This window comes from Macaca mulatta, chromosome 15 (assembly GCF_049350105.2).
Source record: "Macaca mulatta isolate MMU2019108-1 chromosome 15, T2T-MMU8v2.0, whole genome shotgun sequence".
NCBI classification, from domain to species: domain Eukaryota; kingdom Metazoa; phylum Chordata; class Mammalia; order Primates; family Cercopithecidae; genus Macaca; species Macaca mulatta.
In genome coordinates this window covers 89815490-89831087 of record NC_133420.1, presented here as the reverse complement: position 1 = coordinate 89831087, position 15598 = coordinate 89815490, and the positions used below count along the sequence as shown (strand labels likewise).

Here is a 15598-nt window from a genome sequence, read left to right as displayed (position 1 = left end):
ACAAAGCAATCATATTTCATTGGTGACTTAATAAGGATCATAAACTTTCAATTTTGAATAATAAATCAAATTGTTGACATTTTACCAAAATCAATACTCTTCTCATTTCAAATAAAAAAAGAATGCTCCCTAAATGAATATTAAAAAATTTATTGCTTACATAGAAGTGAGTCACTATAAAATAGAAATGTCAAAATTGCTACATTTAAAATTATTCCTATTTATTATGTTTTTTAATTCCTGATCAAGTTTTCTAATCTTATTATATTTCGATTTTTAAATTTCATTGTAGGAGATGTATTGCTCTCATGTACTTATTTTGAACAATTCAATGCATTTCAGTTACTTTATTTTTTCCTTACCAAACTTTTAGGCTAATTAGTATGCACTTTAGACATTCACCTCCATTACATTTCATGCAAAAATGCAATTTATATAGGCAGCATTGCAGCATTCATACTTCTATTTTTATACATTTAAATGGTCATATTTCATGTTTTAAAGGGATAAGTCTATCTTGAGGATTACATTTTAATGATTTTTTAAACCACTGTTCACTCCTCAAGTCCTGTTTCCTATACATGAAAAACATATTGCAATTACCAGAAAATTCCATTTATAAAATATAGACCATTACCTACTTATGTATCAAATATTTTGTATCTAAGTGATATACAGACAGATATAAGACGGTGATCTACGCCTCTATTTTAAATGTTCTATTCTACCTTGTCATTTTAACTACAAAAGTACATGTCTCATTTACAAGTTAAATAATACGTGAGCATGATAATCTACCCCTACTCCAATCTTCAGGCACTTGCAACCTCACATACTTGAGGTCACCAACGTAAGTTCTTCACTTTGCAGCCAATCTCAAGTTTCCACAGCATTTGAGGGGAAAAAATAGGTTAAAATAATGATTCATAGAGTTGAATAATGCTTGCTGTGATCAGTTATCACTGTAAAGCAGGTGTGTAAAACATCATTTTACACATTCCTGAAAAACTACTCAATTTTAATCTATTAGAGTTTTGCTTTTTAAGTTCCCTCAATCGGCATAAAATCCTAACAATTTAAAACTGAAAGAAAACATTGCAGCTCATCTTATCCATTTTCTTACTTTTATTCTCTTATTTTTAGTTGACATATTAATTGCACAGATTTATGGGATGCAGTGATATATTATTACATGTATACAAGGTGGAATAATCAAATCAGGATAGTTAGCATATCTGCACCTCAAACATTTATTATTTCTTTGTGTTGTTAACACTTAAAATCCTCTTTTCTAGATTTTTGAAAATATATGAAATTATTGTTAATGACCTCTACATTACTACAGCACACTAAAATTTATTCCTCCAATCTAGTTGTAACTTTGTACCTGTTAACCAGCGTATCCTTATCTTCCCCCTCCCTACGCTTCCCAGCTTCTAATATCCACAATTCTACTCTCTACTTCTGAGAGATAATTTTTAGTTCCCACATATGACTGAGAACAGATGAATGAAAACATGCAATGTGCCTTTCTGTGCCTGACTTATTTCACTTAACATAATGTCCTCCATGTTTATGCACATTGTCTTGAATGACAGGATTTTCTTCTATGTCTGAATGGTATTCCATTGTGTATATATAACACATATTTGTAGGCATCTGTTGATGAACATTTAGGTTGATTCCATATCTTGTCTATTGTGAATAAAACTGCAATAAACATTGAGGTGAAGATATCTCTTTAATATATTGATTTTATTTATTTGGATAAATACCCAGGAGTGAGATTGCTGGAGTGCATGGTATAATAGTTCTATTTTTGGTTATCTAAGAAACCCTCATCCTGTTTTTCATAACTGCTGCACTAATTTACATTCTACACAAACAGTGTATAAGAGTTCCCTTTCCTTCACAACTTTGTCAGTATTTGTTAGTATTTTGTTCTCTTGATGGCCATTCTAACAGGGTGGCATAATTCATCATTGTGGTTTTTATCTTCATTTGATGATTAACAAGTTCCAGTATTTTTTCATATATCTGTTGGTCATGTGTATGGGTTTGTTTGAAAAATGGAATTCAGTTTGTTTGTCCAGTTTAAAATAGGATTTTTTTGGTGTTAAGTTTTTAAGTTTCTTATATATTCTGGATATTTAGTCCTTTGTCAGAAGGATAGTTTGCAATATTTTCTCTTAATCCACAGGCTGTCTCTTTACTACATTGTTTTGCTTTATGGAAGCTTTTTTGTTTGATACATTCCATTTGTCTATTTTTGTTTTCATTGCCTGTGCTTTTGAAGTCTTATCTACAAAATCTATTAGATGAACATCCTGAAGTGTTTCTCCTATATTTACTTCTAGTCATTTTATAGACTTGGGTCTTATATTTAAGTCTTTATTCATTTTCAGTTGATTTTTGTAGATGGTGAGAGATAGGGGTTTAATTTCATTCTTCTGCATATGGATATCCAGTTTTCCAGCACCATTTATTGAAGATTGTCCTTTCCCTAATGTATGTTCTTGGTACATCTATAGAAAATCAGTTGGCTGAAATATGTGAATTAATTTCTGATTTCTGTATTCTTTTCTGATTTCTGTATTGGTCTATTTGTCTGTTTTTCTACCAATATCATGCTGTATTGACTATGATAACTTTATAGTAGATTTTGAAGTTGTGTCATATAATACTTCCAACGTAGATGAAATACAGGCTTTTAAAAATAAAGAGTACTGCTAGAAGAGTCCACGGTCACTCTAACTATAGCCAGGGGTGATACATACTACCAACTGAAGTCAGGCAATGGTTCTCTTAACACAGTTCCTAAATATTTCTATTATATAATACTACTTATGCTTACTATTTTACTTTCTCAACATCCAGAGCAAATAGCAATAGATAATATATTACAAAATCTGCAATTATGTAGGGTTGAATCTCAGAATATTTAACAAGCGTATGACATGTAAAGCAACCATCCAAAACCAATACTGGAAGGTCATTAACCAATAAAAGGGATAACCATAAACAACCTGTGTAGCCTCATTCTTTTTTACATATAACCCTATGGCAGTAACAGCTGTTATGGAAGATTTTGAGGAAAACATTGCGTTAGCTGAGACATTTTTCAGAAGGAGAAATCTAACCTAAAAAAGATCAAGCAAAGATAGATTTTATCAGCTCATAAATCCATGATTGTGCTAGTTTCATATGTAACTGATCCATGGATCAATCAATGTTATCAGGACTTAAAACTCTCTTTTTCTGTCAGCCTTGCTCTTTTCTGTGTTGGATTCATGATCAGACACGGTCTCATGAAATGGTGGGGATCATGTCACCTCATTTTCACTATGGATGTTCCTGACTAGATAGCTTCTAGTTAAATGATTCTGAATGTTGATTTTCATTAGAATAGTCTGTGCGTTTTTTTAAAATGCCCATTCTAATATTCCATAGAGATTTCGGGTCACTAAGTCTTGTGTGTGACTTGGCAATCTGGATTTTCAGCACACATTCCAGGTTCTTCTGATGCAGATGGACTAAGATCACACAACTCTAGAAATAGGCTTTGGTCTATGCTATATATATATATGCTATATATATATATATATATACACACACACACACATACTGTTACCTCCACAGTGGTAGTTTCACACGTTTTAAGGATTATCATCACTTGTTAAATTAAAATCTTATGTAGAACTCCAGTACATTAAAAAAAGAAAAGCAAAGTCTCATTGACTGTACATTATGATATGTTAAGAGGGTCATTTATGAATATAAGAATTGAAGTCGAGAATCACAAGATAACTGAGAAATATAAAAATTCATAATCTTTCATCTTTTGGTGAGAAAACAGGCATAGTGATATGTCTGCCTCAATGTTGCACAGTGAGCTAGGTATCAGAACAGGATCCCTCAATTCAGCCTGCTAACTTCTAGTGTGTCCATCTCTTCTAGACATATAAACTCTTGCCACATATATTTTTTAATAGATTTTGAGGAAATAGATGATTAGCAAGCAAGTATTTCCATTCACTCTGTCTATTTCCTTTTTAAATTGTGAGTAACATGGTGTGAACAAATGTAGCCAGGGGCCTATTCTCAGAAGAGAAACAATATATAAGGAATATACAAACAAACAGGATAATTGAGGATTATAATAGATTTTGTAAGGAAAATGAATAGTGATATGTTACAGGGATAACCAAGGGAAGGAAGTACTTAAGTAGCTTTCATGTCAGTTTACACATCTGTCTTCTTAGCTTGACAGAAAACTCATTGATGTCAAAGACCAGAACACCTTTATGTTTGGTTCCTTCACTGCTAGCATGTGGCCTCTATAATATAACTTATGTTTATAAATGTTGAATTTTACCTATATATAACTCCTCTGCTCATACTAATGAGTATACAGATAGAAATCTGAAATTTTATATAAGAAATCTAACAAACAGAGCATTGAATTTTTTGTTGTTTTTTTTTTTAAGATGGCGTTTTGCTCTTGTTGCCCAGGCTGGAGTGCAATGGCACCACCTCGGCTCACTGCAGCCTCTGCCTCCTGGGTTCAAGCAATTCTCCTACCTCAGCCTCCCGAGTAGCTGGGATAACAGGCATCTGCCACTACGCCTGACTAATTTTGAATTTTTAGTAGAGACAGGGTTTCTCTATGTTAGTCAGGGTAGTCTCGAACTCCCATCCTCAGGTGATCCGCCTGCCTCGGCCTCCCAAAGTGCTGGGAGGCGTGAACCACCATGCCTGGCCCTTCATACCATTATTTCCAAAGCATACCATGGCAATACAGAAAAGGTACTATTTACCTGCAGTCTGTAAGTGAGTGATTCAGCAAATGTTCCAAGAATGTAGGCCATTGGAAAAGACAGCATTTATAACTAGGACTCTCTGAATCCACAATATTTTTATCCCATAAACCAAATTATTTATCAGTTTACTGCTATTCAATTGTAGTCATCTTACTACCTTCAGTTCTGATGTGTACTTGCCTCTTACTATAAAGGTAGGTTCTGCTCTATGATGATATCACCTGTTGAGATTAATAGCGTGAGGATGCTCATGTTTCTCATAAGCGGGATACTTTTTCTTATAAACTGGGACCATTTGAGGATAAATGGAGGTGTTATTAGTCATTAAACTGGGACAATAAGATTAAACCAAAACTACCTGAGGCATTAGAGGAGGTGTAGTCACCTCACTCAGAGAAAAAGCTTTTTAAAGCTCTGATTATTCATTTTCACACATAATTTATTTTACTATTCATATCACTGATATGAGGCTGGTATTTTTTAATCTTAATTTCCAAGTTGAAAGGGTGAGACCCAAAACAAGCATGACAATGAGATTAAGTGAAAGAACTGATACCGTGCAAGGAACTACTGGACTCGGAAACGTATCTCCCAGTACCTAATAATAAAATTGGTTTGGTCACTTATTACATTATATGGCACAAGAACGTGATAGTGATCATGAGATCCACGCAAAGGATGCTATTAGAACTGCACATTTTCTTGACAAACGTGTTTCAAAAAAACAGCACAACCAATCGATGTTAAGGTAGAATGATATTACTTAATCTTTGCTGATTCTCAAATTGAATTTTATAATATCTTCTGTAATAAATAGTTCTCAAAAACTCAGGGTAGAGATTGATTTGTGTATCTTCTAAAAGCCACCCAGGATTGATAACCATTGGTCTCAAAAATTTAATAACAGTAATGAAAATATTACATTTACATTTGTGCTACACATGTACCATTCTGAAAAATTTGTGGTCTATGAGGTTATTGTTTGTTTTGATTGCCTCAAATAATTTAGGTTTTTTAAGATTATGTGTAAACCTTCTTTGGCCTTGTTACAGTTTGAGCAATAAGTAAACTGCTCTGTTAATAACTTGAACATTTAAGACATTTTTGCCCAGGCCTTTCTAATATTCGTGAGATTTATTCTACAGATTAACTGCATGGGTATCAAATAAGGCACCAATGACTGACTTTAGGCAAGTAAGGAAAGAAGTAAAATGACAGCATCTTCTTAGTTCTGAAATGCCTTTAAGGTCTTGGATTCTGACATTCTGAGAGGTTAATAGCTGAATAACAACAATAGTAAAAACCAAAAAAATGTCATTTATCACTTATTGAGCCCATTAAATGTGAGGCATAGTGCTAAGTACTTTGCATACATTATCTCTAATTCTTACAACAAACTTCATTCTGAAAATGAAAAATAGTGAGGATGAAAGTGGTTATGTAAATAGCTCAAGGTCATGCAGTAAGTAAACAGATCTTGCCACACATTCATATCTGACCATTAATTTCCCACCATATCCCCTCTCTCTCTATCCCAAAGAGTTAGCCTTTTTGTAAGTGATAATGCCAACAAAGGTTTATAGAGTATTGAATAATATTAAAGTTGATTATTAATTAATCTTTTTAAAAATTTGATGCTGAAAATGTTGAAAAAAAAATTAAAAACCCCAAATAGTTCAAGTGCCTCTTCTTTGTTAAAGACGCAGCTTGGGTTTAATCCTCAGAATACTGCCCTTTTAGAGATAGTTCAAGGGTACAAGTGAGTCCCATGTCCTGTTTGCCTACGCAGCTCATATATGAGCTGCTTTCACACACTGGGAGAATTTTTTTGGCAACTCCTGGTTTGTCATAGTAAATATGGCCTAAAATATGAATGATAATTACATGATAACATATAATACACAGGCTAATTAGATGTGGCTTTCTGGATTCAGAGAAAATAATCGCACAATGGTTCATAAAGTCTATGTTTTTCCTTACTTTTTTTCTTCCAGAATGTGTACTTTACTCATTGCCTTTAGACCATTTTTCATCCAAGAAGGACTAGATGGTCATTTTTATTGTCCAAAAATAGTTCTTATATGAGGAGAAAATAAGCCACACACACACACACACACACACACACACACACACACACACACACACACACAACCCTCTAGCATTTGGAGTTATAAAACATTTCTAGTGTGTTTCATTTCCATTTTCAGGAAAGCAAATACAAACATCTCACACCTTTGAGAAAATGTGATAACTGATACACACACACACACACACACTCTCTCTCTCTCTGTCTCTCTCTTGTTGCTGTTTTTCTATATTTCATGAAAACTAACTCAGAATTATTTCCAAATAATAACCGTTACCAGTTGCTGAGGACTTGATTCTTTTCAAACCTTATATCAATTAAGTCCCTGACACCATTACAAGGTAGGCAGTATTTCTATGTCAATTTTACAAGTGCTGAAAAGAATTCATTGGATTTCTATATAGAATTCAAACTTGAACCAATACTTTTAAGTGCTCTTATATACCATTCTTTAAAAGAACAGAAATTATTTGATTGATAACAAATGATGGCAATCACTATTGTTTTATAGATTGAAAACCTTAAGTAATTTAGTCAGCAGCAAAGACGAAGAAAAAAGCTGTTAAATTCCACCATTTGTCCTCTCAGGAAGATACAAATTATTTCGAAAGCACTGGAGTTTTAAACATCGAGTAAGTGTAATGTCAATTTTCTAATGAAGATGGCTGCAGGATTACAGAAACTGACAATATTGAATGGATATTTGGTACATAAATTATATAATAAAAGCAAATCTGACAGGCTACTCAGAAAGACTGTCATGCCATGGACTGCTACATACTTAACTTCTTCTCTTTTCATGAGCAAGAATAATGGTAAAGTTTGATGGCAAAATATCTGGATCAATGTCCTATCAGGAATGTTACTATCAAAGTGCTATGAAGATACTGCCCACAAAATTTATTCCTGGGCACATTGAAAGAATAAGGACATTCATATGCTTCAGGTGTTAAATCCATCAGTCCAAGGGTACATGAATAAAATGTGAATAATTCCACTGATGGTGAAGGAGATGGTGATTGGCGGTATTCACACTTTTCTTAAATCATATGCTGACATTAAAACAAGTATATTTTCTCTTCTAAGTTAAATTCGGCTTGGGACATTGCTCACAAGGGAAAAAAGACGGAATTGTTCCCATAAAAGAAAACAGACATTCAGTTAAAACTGAAAGCATATTTGAAATATAAGTTCCTTTTCAAATATAAAATAATTTTCTTCCAGATCTCAAAACACAATGAAAGCTTATACATTCATGAAGTTATATGCAAGACAATAAAACTAAGCTAAAACAATACTAAGAAAATGGTGAAACATTTTAAAAAGTGATATTTTTAAAAATGTTAGATTTCAAAGTTTGTATTGATGTTTATAGTGTTTCTTTTTCTTTTAGTAATTTCCTGCTATTGCTCCAGTTTTAGTAATGTATATTTTTTCAAATACATGATATGTAGTACATAAAAACATATACCATATATTTTTTAGTATATTAAGTGCTGTGGCCACAGAAAATCTCATTTTATTCAGGAAGCAATAGTCTTGATGAAAAAGATGACATTAACATCCACCAATAATTAGATAAAAATAAAAAGCATATAACTAAATGCTAAAACGTGTGGTATATGGACTGTCTGTGATATCGGATTTGAAAGAAGAAAGGACTGGTAAGAGATGGAGCTGTCAAAGGATTAATCATGCAGTCTACAGGTTTCCTTCATATGTCACCCGCTACCCACTACCTGGGTCAACTTAGATAAGTTATTCTATTTCTCTGGGCCCTACGTTATCTGCTGAAGACATATAATAATGCCTGTATGATGGATTTAATTTTAAAGAGCAAATAAGTTGGAATAAATTAGATTGTGCACTCAGTATATGCTTCCATGATGATGCTGGTGATAATAATGATGATGATGATGACAGTTAAGTGGTAAAGGGTGGAGTGTAGAGAGGATGAGGGCAGACTAGGCAGTAGACAGTAAGGAAAATAATGAGATATTTTTAGTATTTATTACCTAGGAAAAAAAATCGGACTTGGTGAGGTAGAAGCTGGAGGGTATCAAAGTCCAACATAGGCAGATTCAATTCTTGACTCACAATTATTACTGTGTTTTCAATCAATTTAATTAGCCTTGCTGATCCTTAGTTTTCTCAACATGTAACACAGAGATAGGAAGATCAACATTACGGGAAGATTTTGAAGATAGTATGTCAAAGCAGCATAATTTTCTGTTGTGCTCAGCAGGACTGATTTACCTATCAGACACAGTAGGTAGGCCTTACTGTCTAGGGCCCGTAGTATATTTAGAGGTCTACAAAATGTTTTAATTTTAATTTCCTTAAAATCAGAAGAAAAATGAATATAAAAACAAATATATAATAGTTAATTCAAGCTGGATTATATCCTTTTTTAAAACAATGCAATTGTAAAATATATTTGGTAGTATTTTTTAATGAAGAAAGAGGTATGTGAAGGCGAAAATGCCTAGAGCTCACAAAAGTCATATTGCAGTGCTGGCGTTCAGTTCTATTCTTGCCCCATTTCACACCTAGTCAAGAGAAGAGGGCTAGGCCAAGAGAATCACAGAAACAGAGTTTGAGCTCTGCTCCATACCTGAAACCTGGTAGCCCCTGTCCTTGCAGTTATGTGAAGAAATACTTTTGATCATTTAATTCAATTTTTATTGCATTTTATCTAACCCAAAGAATCGTAATAGATAAAAATTAATAAAATTAAATCTGCTTGAATTATCACAAGTATATTTCAATGTTTCCCTTTCATCATAAGAGAACTCAGCCAGTCAACATGTTCTTGAACAGTCTCTGGGGAAGTACTCTGCCAAATTAATCCCATTCAGCATCTGTATCTGGCCCTAGCAGTTCCCTGAGAAGACAGGTAAGGAAGTCATCAAGAGGTACAGACAGGTTGGTGAGGTTGGGAGAGTAAGATCTTTTGAGGAGATGTAGGGTGCTGGAAATTTTAAGAGACACAAAATTTTAATAAGATTTATTTATCATATACCTAGATATTCCTAAATATTTGAGAAAAAAGTAAGTAAACCAGTTCAGTGAAATGACGTTAAGTGTAACACTCATTTTAACCTAGAATTCTAGAGTCATGGTATTCTAAGCATACTTTGATTCAATAACAGCTAGTCTTGTTTAAAAAATTAGTGAGTTTTATTTTTTTAGAGCAGTTTTAGGTTCACAGCAAAATGAGGTAGAAAGTCAAAATTTCCATATAATCCCTGTACCCACACATGCATCGTCTGAAGAATTGTTCTTTTCTTTCATTGTCCAGATACTTAAGAAGAGCAGAGTCTGGCACAAGGATGGGAAAAGGCAAAGAAGCATCACAAGTAAGCACACATTATCTTGTACCAGCACTACAGATAGGATCACAGTTCAGGTATTTACTGCCATTCTCTTCTGAGGACATTAGCTATTATCCGTAGATGGCAATGGTTCTAAGCACAACTTAAATAGCACATTTATACTTAAAATAAGCTTGTTTATAAACAGAAATTACAAATATCCATAGAAGATAATTAAGGCTATGAAGAGACAATAAAGGCTCCTCCTTAGGGCAGCATTTTGTTTTGTTCTGTATTTTACTGAAGGATTTAAATAGCAATATCACAATTATGCAAATAAGGAATTGCTAAACTTCTAGTCTGCAAGGAAGTTTACTCAAATGCTTCTAAAATTTAGATGCTCCTCTCTTTAAATAGTTTCTTAAGTAAAGGCAGTAAAATTATTGGCAAGCTGCATATTTACAAGTTGATTTTTCTTCTCCATCTTAATGAAATCATTTTAAATTCGGCAGTTCTGTGATAAGGAAAAAAATCTGCATTCAGAGTATGATTAAATGCTTTCTAATATATTGATATCTAAGAATAAGATCTATCCTTTAAAAGGATTGCAGTACAATAAATGCTCCTTTGTCTTAGACACCATGCATAGAACATGACAGCAGAAAGACTCAGTAGAGACAGACCACTTTAATTTTTACTGATAATATGATCACAGGTGCATTTTTAATTATCTCCCTGCATTGCTTTCCCCATCAACTGTCACTAGTAATTTCATACAGCAAGTATATTGCCCTTATGACATTACAGAATACAATTTAGAGTCATTTAGGATGCTTGAAGATTGACACGTGGCTTCACCTTTTGTGAGGATGTAAACAAGGGAGTCAATGGAGTTAGGAAATTAGATGCCAATCATTTTTGCAACCTAGTGGTGAGGAAAAGCATGAGCAAAGTAATAAAAATATGGAAGTTTTTGACATTAGTTGGGTGACTACTGCTAAGCTTACTACAGTCTGAAGACAAATTAGGCAAAGGAAGCTACTTGTGGGTATTGGTTGGGAGATGGAGAGAAAAACATCACATTTTGGTCTTTGTCTCAGTGCTAGTGGGATTATAGAATCCTCACTAAGTAGCACTTGTAGTAATAATACCATGAACATAGAGGAGGCTCTGGATGCTCTGACCCCAAGGCATAAGTAATTCATTTCCTGGGCTCATGGTGTTACAGAAAACAAAGAAAACAATGTAATGTCTTTCTTTCTTTCTTCTCTTTCTTTCCTTCTTTCCTTCTTGCTTTCTTCTTTCTTTCATCATGCTATAATCCTGTCTGTGAAAATTCATTCTGTTTGGACTTGCCTACTTCTCTGAGGTTAAAATTTCAAAAAATAAACAAAACAGCAATAAAATCCCTTTGTATCCTATCATGTTTATGTTGTATTATAAATGCTTTTCTAGAAGCCCCTAGCTACAGGTTTTCTGTGTTAAAAAAATCCACACCATATAATAGTATTTACTATCTTCTATAGGTGACTCATCTTTGTACCCTTTTTAAAAACTAATGACCAGCTGCATCTTATATTTAAGTAAAGAAAAATCTTTAAGAATTGGAAAAAGTAATGAGTTAATAAGAGATTGATTTAAACAAATTATAATTAATAGGAAAAGAAAAAAATTAAAAACATTTAAAAGTTCTATATTTATATAATAGAATACTATACAGCAAAAAAAAAAAAAAAAAAAAAAGAAAGAAATTAAACCTACTGGTCATATAGATCAATCTGATGAATTCAAAAAATGTCATTTTGAATGAGAGATACCAGGCATAAAAGTATACATATTGTAGGATCCCAGTTATATGAACTTCAAGAATAGACATGGTAATAGAATCAGCATAGTAGTTAGCACAGGAAAAGGGAATGGGGTATTTTTTAGGAAAAGAAGACAACATAACTTCCTGGACATATGAAAATGTACTACTATATCTTTATCTGGAGGTGGCTACATGGATGTCTACATATGTAAACATTAGTCAAATTGCATTCAAGATTCATATATGTTGCTGAATGTAAGCCATACTTTAATAAAAAACAGAACAAACATCATTTGCTTATGGTTATCATTAGTTTACACTCATTCAGCGCTCATATACATTATTTCATCTAATCCTTGCAACAACTCTGTGAGAAAGACACTGTTATTGGGCCCATTTTTAGATGAAAACTAAGGTTCAAGGAAGAAACAAAACTTTACAAGGTCATATAGGTATTACATTGCAGAATGAAGATCAGAACTCAAAGTGTCTGGTTCTGGAGCCTACAGTCTTGACCACCAAGCAATATTGCTTCTTCCTATTAGGTATCTATATACCTAGTTTTCATTTTGTAGAGAAGCTCCATGTAACAGAAAACGATAGGCTTGTACAGAGAAAATGAGTTATTAGAAGCATCAGTGCATTGGAAATTGAAAGCAAAACCTATCAAAGAGGGTTTCTGGGATTTAAATAATTTTCAGTTTATGAATTATGCATATGGATGTGTAATGCTTTTAACTGTAAACGTCACATTGTTCCCCAAAGTGCATTCAAGAGAAGCCATTTGCCTGTTGTAGTTTTTAAAAGATCAATGGATGCTAAAATGTGTCAAGCAGCTGTCGTTTCAGGACTTCTCCCTCCACTGTAAAAATAATCTATAATACATTTTCAGAACACTTTTACATGTTTTGAAAACAAATATTATGAGTAAAAATATTGAAGCACAATCCATTAATTCTAGACTTAATATCTAAGCATGATTTGTAAAATAGTAAGTCATTATATCTCTAAATAGAAATAGGTTTTAGGCTTTAGAGTACTAAATTTAGTAACATTTAGAAGAAATGTTTTGGAATAAAAAATAATATTCATAAATGCAGCTGGTTAAATCATTATGAACATAGCACCTCTACAGTTAGCTGTATCAATCTTAAATTTTGATCACTTTGCTTAGTGCATAGCTCATTATCAATCTTTCTTCTCTGAAGTTCTAGGTTTTAGTTTAAGTTTATATAATATTCACTGCATTTTTTCCAACCCCTCAACTTCTTTGGTTGCTTAGTAGATAATCTAGTCTCTTATTTAACCAAGAAATTAAGTGATCAAATAAGATCTGCTCAATTTTATGCCATAATTCCACAAAATTCTCTGCATCTTCTCCTATGATTTTCTTCTTTCCTCCTCTAAAGTATTGCGATTCTGGTACAAGATTTATTTCTCCAAATTTACTCTGAACCTATCTGATCCCTAACTGTCCCTCTCATTCAATGGATTTTTCTGTTAGCCATTTTACGGGCATCACTTTCTCTACCAGATCCTTCCAATCAGCGTCTACGTCGGCCCAAATCTCTCCTGCCTTAAAGCCTTCCCTTGGGTCAGGTGGGGTGGCTCACGCCTGCAATCCCAGCACTTTGGGAGGCCGAGGCGGGAGGATCACAAATCAGGAGTTTGAGACCAACCTACACAACATAGTGAAACCCCATTTCTACTAAAAATACAAAAAAAGAAAAATAGCGCGGCGTGGTGCCTCGTGCCTGTAGTCCCAGCTACTCGGGAGACTGAGGCAGGAGAATAGCTTGAATCCGGGAGGCGGATGTCGTGGTGAGCCGAGATCATGCCACTGCACTCCAGCCTGGGCAACGGAGCAAGAGTCTGTCAAAAAAAAAAAAAAAAAAAAAAAAAAAAAAAAAGCCTCAACTCACTATGTGACCTCTCTCCTGTGCTTTTGTTTTCCTTGCACAGAAAACCTTGAATATGCAGTCAACATCCCTTACCTTTGCATCTTCAAACAAAGATGGATTGTTAGGCTGCTATTTCAGTCTCTTTTCCACCCCACCACTTCCCTGCAGATACTATTCCCAAGGCACCAATATTCTTATTGCTTCCAATGAACTTTAAAAAAACAAATAAACAAAAACACTTCATGTCTTTTGGATTTCCAGCATTATTTGATGCTATGGAAAACTCCCTTCTTGAAATATTTTCCCTTAGTTTTAAACACATACATTCTTATGTTTTATTTTCCTCCTGCATCTGTATAGCTGCCTTCTTAGTTTTTCTTGCCCCTGCCTTCTCAAGTGTTGAATTCTTAATTGTTTGCATCCCTGTCATAGTCTTCAAAACCATATTCCATCTACAAACAGGCTATGTTGGCACTGGAATCCATCTTCTCTTAAATAACGTACAATATTCATATCTCAGATTAAATTTTGCTTCTTCCAAGAGGCATTCATTGAATCTGGGATACACACCCTCCAAGAGCTCTCCTGAAATGTAATATTTCCCCTGTTACAACACTTAACATCATACATTATAATTGCTTATTCTTTTGTCTGTATTCAACATTTTACTCTCCACTTCTATAAAAGTATGGGTCATGCCTGCTTTCTTTTACCAGACACATCACCCACATTTATCACAGTGCCTTGCAAATGGCAAGTTCTCAAAATGTGAAGAGATATTTGTCTTTTCTGGTGTCAGTACCATATTATTTTAAATATTATAGTTGAATAATAAAATAGAGCAAACCAGTCTTTATTCATTTTCCTAATTCAAAATCATCTTAGTTTTTCACTTGCACTTTCAGATTTGCTTTAGGAAATGACGTCCAAATCAATTAAGAAGCCCATTATTTTCAATCATAATTATTTACTGTAGAAACATGATAATTAAAATATTAAAAACTACCTATCTCAGTAAGCATATATTCCTCAACTGCTCTTGATATAGACTTTGATTCTTTACATATATACGCTTAGATTTCCAGCAACAAAAGGACTTTCTGCTTGTTTTGAGGGTCAAAACTAAGTAATATCAGAAAGTGTCCCTAATTATTCCCAGTATTTGATACACAGATTCTGACAGAAGTGATGTGGAAAATGCACATGTACTCCATGCATTGAAAGAAAATGAGTTCTTGTCAAAATAATATCTTGAAATTAAATAAAATCTGAGTATTTTTCCCATGAGGTATTTTATTTTTTATACTATTTGTGTGCCATAAACCTATAAGGTAGATTTTCCTGGATTGTTGTATAGGTTGATCCACTATTATTGTCACTTATTTTGCAGCAGAAGAAATGGAGACAGAAAGATAATGGAGTATCTGTCTGATGCAAATATTTTAGAATAGTTTTCTCCCAGTGTCAAGCTGAATATGCATCTCCTTACACTATTCACCTACACAATGCTTCACAAGCATACTGTAAGACAATGTTCATCACTCCATCACTTTTTGGAATATAGTTACTGCTATAGTAATTCTTTGGTGTAATTCCACAGTTTAATGTATTAGCAGCATAAAATTTCTTTTGCTGCTTTTCATCAAGGGGCCTAATTAGAACCTTCA

General features: G+C 33.6%; 2 long non-coding RNA genes across 3 annotated transcripts in view; one reads left to right on the top strand and one right to left on the bottom strand.

The window, feature by feature from the left end:
- LOC144334859 (uncharacterized) overlaps window positions 1-15598 on the bottom strand; it is a 1627235-nt gene that overhangs the window by 466763 nt on the left and 1144874 nt on the right. The window lies entirely within an intron of this gene.
- The window catches only part of LOC144334860 (uncharacterized), a 125918-nt gene that overhangs the window by 89379 nt on the left and 20941 nt on the right, over window positions 1-15598 (top strand). The window contains exon 2 of the long non-coding RNA XR_013405116.1: window positions 10208-10265. This is a non-coding gene — a long non-coding RNA (uncharacterized LOC144334860). The remainder of the gene's footprint in view (window positions 1-10207; window positions 10266-15598) is intronic.